An 8,198-nucleotide genomic window follows, 5' to 3' on the forward strand; every position below is an offset into this window, starting at 1 on the left:
AACTACTAGGTTTTTCACTAATCAAACGACCTAGAGTGTTTCTTTTCCAAGCCCGTTTAAAAACTTCGGGCATACACTAGAAAAACAAAATCAAAAAGAAAAGTCCTAAAACGGAAGGGATGTTCTATGCAAACACAAACAAGGCTGACTCCACCACAGCAAACCTACTGATTTCTAGCAAACAAAAAGCATGATGGCTCCACTTAGATTGTTTCTAGACCAGCTTCTAATCCTTCGAACGGGAATTCGTTACAATTTAAGCAAACCCCTCTGGAATCAATCCGAGTAAAGTAAGTTGAATAGAGGCGAGGGAAGCTCGGTGGAGCTTTGATACCCAAGGCCTCACCGGTATTACAAGGCGGCGCAGTCACGCATTCAACTTACAGAAACCGTCAAGAACTTCGAAGTATGCTTAAAAGAGTAACCAATATTTTTCGAATGACTTTCCTGTTAAGCTCGTTATCCTATCGGTCTCGTTCTAGTCAAAATTTTAAGCTTAGGTTCGCGTTTGGTGTCGTTTTCCTAAGGCGGGAAAGAAGAGAACGGTGATGAAATCCGAACCCTTATCTTGTATGGCCAGTCCTTGCCCTTTACTAGGAAATTAAAGCAGCCATTTTCAAGTCCTCAACATATATGCATACGAAGGAAGACAGTAACTCGCTGACAGGGGATTCACGAGTGTTTCGACAAACTTACCTCCCGTACCAGACGGGGGATGAACCTTTGTAGTCGACTCGGTCCACGACTCCTATGTCATGTACGAAACCGAGGGGCCGAGGTGATATCGTAATCACCGTCCTTCTCTGCAAACAGTTTATATTTAAACTACCCTTCCGTAGGATTTAAAAATAATGTCCCAAAATTTAAAGTCCAAAGTCCAAAAATATAAAGTGCAAAAGAAAGAGAAAGTCTAAAAAAAAATAAAAATCTACAAATATCAAAATGTCTCTCTTTTTTTTTATAAAAAAAGAATCTTCTTCTTTCGCTCCTTTCGCTTTGCCTTTCACTTGAAGTCTTTAAGTATTCACCAAAAGCTTTGGCAAATTTTTCTTTCGCTCCAAATTCCGAATTCTGTAAGAAAAAGACAAAAACCCAAAAACGTAAAGAAGAACAAATAAAATAAAAACCTAAAAGAAAAATCTAAAAACTCTAGCCTAAAGACAAGTCCTCGGCAGCGGCGCCAAAAATTTGATGGGTTTTCAAAGTTGTTGTAGTAATAAATAGAGTTCGTTAAAGACTTGTGAAGGTTGTGCTTTTAGATTTAAATTTTAAAACTAAAGAAAATAAAGCAAATTAAAACTGATTATATTAGAGAGACCGGGGTTCAGGATTTCACCATTCACCAAAATTCATGTAATTTAATGTTAATTTTTATCATGCAATTCTAGACAATATAACTCCAATCAAAAGAAATTGTGATTCTAATCATTGCCTAAATTAGATTTTCAAAACATCAATTGTTAATCGCAAGCATGAAGTACCAAAATCCCTGAACTAAGCATACTTCATCAAGAGAAAACACAACTAATAGATAAAAATCATTACTCAATTTTCATTCGGTGCAAATAATCATAAAAGAATTGCATAAATAAATTCAAATAAATTTTACCACATAACTTTTGGAAGAATGGCTTCCTCCATCGCCCCGCAAGATTGGGTTTAGCTCCGCATATTGGAAACACACTCAGAATAATTTTGCATTGCTCAAAAGTGTTTACAAGTGATGAAATGGGAGAAAATAATGATTAAACCGGGTTTGCTCTAAACGATCCCCAAACTCTCCATCTCCTCGCTGATACCCAAGACACTCTTATTTATACTGTGAAGCCAATCTTAGGTCGACAGTCATCTCAATTACTCCAAAACATCTTTGCAGTTAATGAAAGTATTTCACGGGAATATTTCCTCACCATTTTCACACGTCTTCTGAGTTGTATGGTATATCCAAATCTCCTCATTTAATTGAGCCAAATAATGAAGAGGATATCTTCAATTAATTCCGTGAATAATTCCTTCCCTGTTTTCGAAAATATCCAAAAGTATACGATTTCCTTCCATTCAAGACACGTACAAAATCTTACTGTCATAGTAAGAAGATAATCATGTCTTAAAGACACAGATATCCCCATAATATCATGACCAGAATCTCACACAGTTGAGATTTCTTTTCCCGCCAAATATCTTTCCCGTGAAGAAGTAGATGGGTGCCCCCTATCCGGTACTGGGGTGCGAATAGATGCCATGAGGGTGTCTCTGATCAGCTGCTTGGGTGCAAATATCTTTTGGATACCCCTTATCATTTGGGCGCCCCTTATCCACAAGTGAGAGTCTGAATAACACGTTCCTTCCAGTGCTTTAGACGACTTTTCAAGCCGATTTTTCCAAGAATGTTTATTTCCAAAAATACCTAAAAACACATAAAATACCATAATAAGTACAAAAAATCGAGTACCAACAATACATGAAATTAAGGACAACATAGACACAAAAATGTGTCTATCAACCATCTGTAGCTTTATCAATCAGCACAACCAGCTCAAGTCATTGCACCTGTAGTAACTCTGCAGCTCCAACTGCAATTCCAGTCCTTGAATTTCTCCTTCTCGCTGCGACACCGACACACACAATCAGCTCCAGTCCCCATATCTCAGCAGAAAGCACTGCCAACATCAAACTCATTTCAGTCCCTTGTTTCGCACGACCAACAACATCACCAGTACCATTTCAGTTCAAGCAGCAACATCTCAATTCCTTCCCTGCTGTAACAATGACCACTGCGCCACCAAAGACATTTCCTGAGTTGCACCGCAACACAAACACCAACTTCCCACAAGCCATTGTTACCACCAGTTCCATATCCACTTGCAAAACCCCCCTTCTTGGTTGCTTCAAAATTCATCCAACTTTGCTTAAATCCTAGCTGTAACCTCTTCTCTCCCTTGTACTTCACTGTAACCAACATGGCACCAATTCCAACTGCAATTCCATCTTCATCTAAAACAACAACTTCACTTCCCTTGTTCTGCAATCAACAATAACAGCTCCTGCAATACCAATCACCAGCTTAATACCACCACTAACTACAATTGCCTAGCCATTGCATCATCACCTGCAACAACATTGAATCTTCTTTGCTAACCATCTCTACATTATATCTCAAGGCCAACACCAATTCCATCACGGTTGTAGCTCCTTCTCATTCAAACTGCATCTCAAGACTACAGCCTTAACTTTCCCTGACCAGCATAACATCTCAGCTTCACATCCTGCAACATCTCAATTCTTCCCTGTTACAGCTGAAATTCTGCATCACAACAACAACAATCCACGGCTTATTCTTTGCAGCATCACCTCTTATGCGAAATTATCACAACCATTAGCAGCTCCATCTCCTCATACCATTTACTGTCACAGCCATCACCTGCATCTCAGCATCAATTTACCATAAACAACCATGGCCCTGTAATCTCTCATCCATTCTTAGTAACAATCTTCTCTTCTTTCCACAGTTCTTCTTCTCCCTGTAATGAAATCGATCTCAACAGAACCCCAACTTCAATTTCGGTTCAAACCCGAATTCTACATCTCAATCTCCAATTGCTTCAATCGATTTACCAACAGAAACCCATCTCTGATTTCTTCTTCATCTCCTCAGATCTCATCAAAAAAGCAAACCAAACCTTTCTGAACTCCTCCAGTTCTCGAATTCATCTGTAACTCTGCCAACACACAAATCATCTCCAAACCCTTCAATATTCTTCTCAAATGAAACCCTAACTCTGAATCAATCGAGCACATCTCAGGAATTGGAATTCAGAACCCTAAAAGATTCAATTAACAACACATTTGTTCAAACCTTACCAACTCCATGAGTATCAAAGCACTCAGAACTACCAGAGTATTCAATTTCTTCACTGCTCAGTTTCTGATTCAATTCCACTCTGAATTTCATATCCCTGTCTCAACAACCAGCCAGCCGCATTTCTCTCTTCTCAATTTCAGGTGAACTCAAAATACAAAGAGAAAAACATTTCTCTTTATGTTAGGGCTAGGTAATGAGTGTAATTACTGTAAGCACCCAACAAATCAATATGGGCCATCCAGTACTCTTCCTTTACTGTCAGTTCCAGATAACTGACTGCATGTTCTCTTTCTTGCTCAACTGTCAGTTATGGGAAACTGATAGTTCATTCTTCACCGTTTTCCTTGCACGACCTTATCTGGCTCCAAATATAACTCGCCTGTGAATTGACCTTTTTATGCTTTTCGCTCAAATAAATGATTTTTCCTTCTTTCGGTCCTAATGACTCCAAAGCACCTAAATAGCTCAAAAGCAAACATAAGATACATATTTTACAAAAAAACTCGCAAAAAAAGCATAAACAATAGATAATAATTAAGGTGTTTACAACACCTATCAGTTAGCCATATTAACTCTTAAACCTTAGCCATATTCATCTAACACTTCTAGATCAAATATGATGATCAATCAATCATGATAGATAATCAAATGAATCTAAATGTGTTTCAAGAAAGTTGTTCATATGTTCATCATCTTATAAAAATATGTATATAAACTATTTGAAACAAAATCGGTTTGGTTTGTGATTGCACAAAGTACTTATACAAGAACCAATTCATGAACATAATGCAACGGTTTGTAAAACTAGTTCACATACCTTAATACATTAATGTTCCAGGGACTTTAGTTCGCAAACGAACCTGAGTTCATGAGTATGAAAATCCATACTTGTCGATTTTGGAACTTGAGCACTATGCTCGCAAACTGAGTACGCGAACAAGAGTTCCAGACTTTGGCTTTGTCCAGCCGTTCGCAAACAAGGTACGCGAATAGCAGTTCCGGACTTGGCCTTGTCTAGCCCGTTCGCAAACAAGGTATGTGAACAACATCTCTGGACCTTTACAAGTAAATCAGTTCGCAAACAATAGTTCCAGACCTGAACTAGACTTGCACAGTCGGTGTATAAGGTATACATTCTCCATTATATCCAGACATAGTAGTCGTTCTAAAACTCTCAATTAATCATTGAAACATCCTTGGAAGACAATAATGGTAATCTTACACATACCACTAACTTCAAGTAATTTTCAAGTCATTAATCGATCAATACGAATCTTCCCAAGTTGACATCAAATGATTTTCTCGAACAAATCATATAAGATGTTCAAGGTAATTTTCACATCATCATTTTTGACTTAATATTAAGTTTTCATCAAATAAACTATCTTCAACTAAACTCGCCAAGAACACGATGAACTTAAAAAAGCTAAAAGATTCCAACACGTATTTCGAGAAATAGATAAGCAAAATAAACTCGACTCGAAATATCAAATGTGTATAATATAAAAGTTTATATAGCTATACGATTTAGTCTCATTAGAAGATAGAATAGAATAGACTTTTGAGTGATAGTCTCCACATACCTTTTGTTGATGAAGTTCCTCCAAGCTCTTCATTAGATCTTCTTCTTTAATTGGTGAACGCCATGAAGTCTAAAGCTCAATTGCACACTTCTATCTTAATCCGAGACATAGTTATAAGTAGACTAGAAATCAAGTATATAATTTTGATCAACTAAACTCGACAAACAAGCTTGAGATAACAACGCTTGCGAGTTCGACCAAGCAGTGCTCTAAAAAGAACCCTGTATTGAGAGTTGTCCAACGTGGGTCAAGAAGTATCGACCGATCAATGGGAATGAAATCCGTCCATTGATGGTGAATGAACGTCCGAGCGTGCAGAGGAATGTCCATGAATGAGGTTCCAGAATTATGGAAAGTGTTTGAGAGTAAAAACTGATTCTGCTGTTGTTGGTAAATTTTGGGTGTGTTTATGAGAAACGAATTCAAACCCTAAACAAATGCACTGCACGAGAGTACTTTTAGATTCGAGAGATCAATATGTAAGACTCTGGCATAAACCAAGAAATGGCCATTCCAGATTCAATTCGGTCACAAGGTGAAGGATAAGGGTTGATCTTAGGGAGGGAAGCGAAGAAGGTGTTTGAGATCAAAATTTGAATTATGAAGGTCTGGCTGTATATGACTTGTTTATCAGAAAATGGTTTCTGGCTACTTGTATTTTTTGTTATTCGAAATAGATTGAAAACCTATTTATACCAGTCATTGAGCGCACCCTGATCTCTTAGGAAGTGTAGAAAGTAAAGTAGTGGAGAAGTGGATTTGTGCCGAAGGTAGTGATCATCGTGTTTCCGTTATGAGGGAAGACCGACCACACTATTCGCCCACTACTCTCATCACCGTTAACTGTCCGCCTTTCCTGACACTTTCTTGTAATGGGCGCGTTGCACGCCGCACGCTGTAAACCGCCAGACCAATACCCCAGTTTGTGACATGTTTCATATCTCGAGTGAATGAGTCAAGTCATGTGACTTGCCGCTAAAATCAGCACGTAGTGCTTTTAGGCCAAATAATGAATTATTTGCAAAACCAATATTTATAAGGCGTTGCTTATAATCTGTAAGGACCCTCACTCGTTAACGCTATTAGACTAGCCAAGAGACGTCTTAGACGCTAATAACTCGATTAGTTTAACACAAATACTAATTAACATGAATTAATTTGACAACGATTTAGATACGAAACGGGTACCACTCTATAGATCTCGAAAAGTCGGGCGAAATAGACTACTCGAACGTATTATTCGGACAACGGACGAAGAAGATATCATCAGATTATTATGAAAGGAAGAATTGTCATTTTAATCTTAACCGCCTGGCTTTCCCCTTATCCATTTCTCGGGTTTCCCTAGTGTTTTGGTCATCCTTATCCCTAGTCGATCGAGCAGATAAGATCATTTCTTTTCTATCTTTCTTATTCATTCTTCGTTTCTTTCTCTTTCTTTTTTCTCTGTTTTTTCTCTCCTTCTTTCTTTGTCGATCTTAATTGAAAGGTTTTGGTAGTGATTCTTGTTTGAGTAAGCGTATTAGTTTGTTATATTGATCGTGATGAAGCTAGTTTATCTTTGGAATAATAAGAAACTATTGATTAAGGAGAATCAGAAGTTGGGGTTTCGGGAAGATAAGGTTGATTGAAGGATTTTGTGGGATTGAGTATGAAATTGATCAATTGGAGATGGATTTTCGTCGTTTTTAGGAAAGAAGAGAAAATATAGTTCGATTCTCAAATAGTAGTAATGAATTACATCTCATTGAATTAGGGTTTATAAGAAGAAACTTGTATGAATATTAGAAGATGAATTTGAGGTTCTAGGAGACTGATTTGATATGGGTATTGAATGATTGAGAGGATTAGATTTGAAATATATATGGAATCAAGTCTCAAGTGAAGAAAGGGAAATTCAGAGATAAGTTAGGGTTTATGTTCTTTCCCAAAACAGAAACTAGGATTGGTGGAATTGATTCGGCGAAAATAAAATTCAGGGGATGCTAAAGTTTGGGTAAGTTTCTAATTTATTCTTATTTTAAGATTCTAAATTGGATTGAGGATTTTTCAGTTAGAATTATAACTAGAGACAAAATGGAATTGTTCAGTGTTTATGATGAATTTGTAGTTAAAGTAAAGTTGAGATTTAGTTGAACTGTGGTGGTGCTGTAAGGTACAGGGTTATGTGTAGATGGTTATAATCATTGTGATTGTATTGCTGTTTGAATACATGAAGTGGTTACTGGAAAGTGATTATGATGGGTATGAACTGGAGATGTAGATGTTGTGTAAGTTTTTGTTGGTGGAGCTGATAATGTTGAATTCGAAGAACAGAGAGTTGATGGTGATGTTGAATTGTGAAGTTAAAGATGGAAGGGGGGAAGAAGATTTGACCTGAATTGAGTCAGCTTGTGTTGTTGTTGATGATGTTTAGCTCTATATGGATTCAAATATTAGAGGAATGTTTAGAATGTTGTTTGATCTGTGACGGGTGAAAGATTAGTGGTAGTGTTTGTGTAATGGATTGGTTGTGGTTGAACAAGATGAATGTAGTAGATGTTGCAGGAGGTCATGGTTTGTTTGTGATGGGTTTGAATTACAGATGAAACTTGCATATGAGGTTTGAGTTTGTATTGCAGTTAAGTTGGAGTGTTAGTGTAGAGTCAGTGTTTCTGTGGTGCAGATGAAGTAAGTAGTATTGTAATGTTGAGAATTGTGTGTTGATGGGTGATAGACGTCATAGCCAGAAATGACTGTAAATGAGATAGGTT

The sequence above is a fragment of the Papaver somniferum genome, chromosome 5 (genome assembly GCF_003573695.1).
Source record: "Papaver somniferum cultivar HN1 chromosome 5, ASM357369v1, whole genome shotgun sequence".
NCBI classification, from domain to species: Eukaryota; Viridiplantae; Streptophyta; class Magnoliopsida; order Ranunculales; family Papaveraceae; genus Papaver; species Papaver somniferum.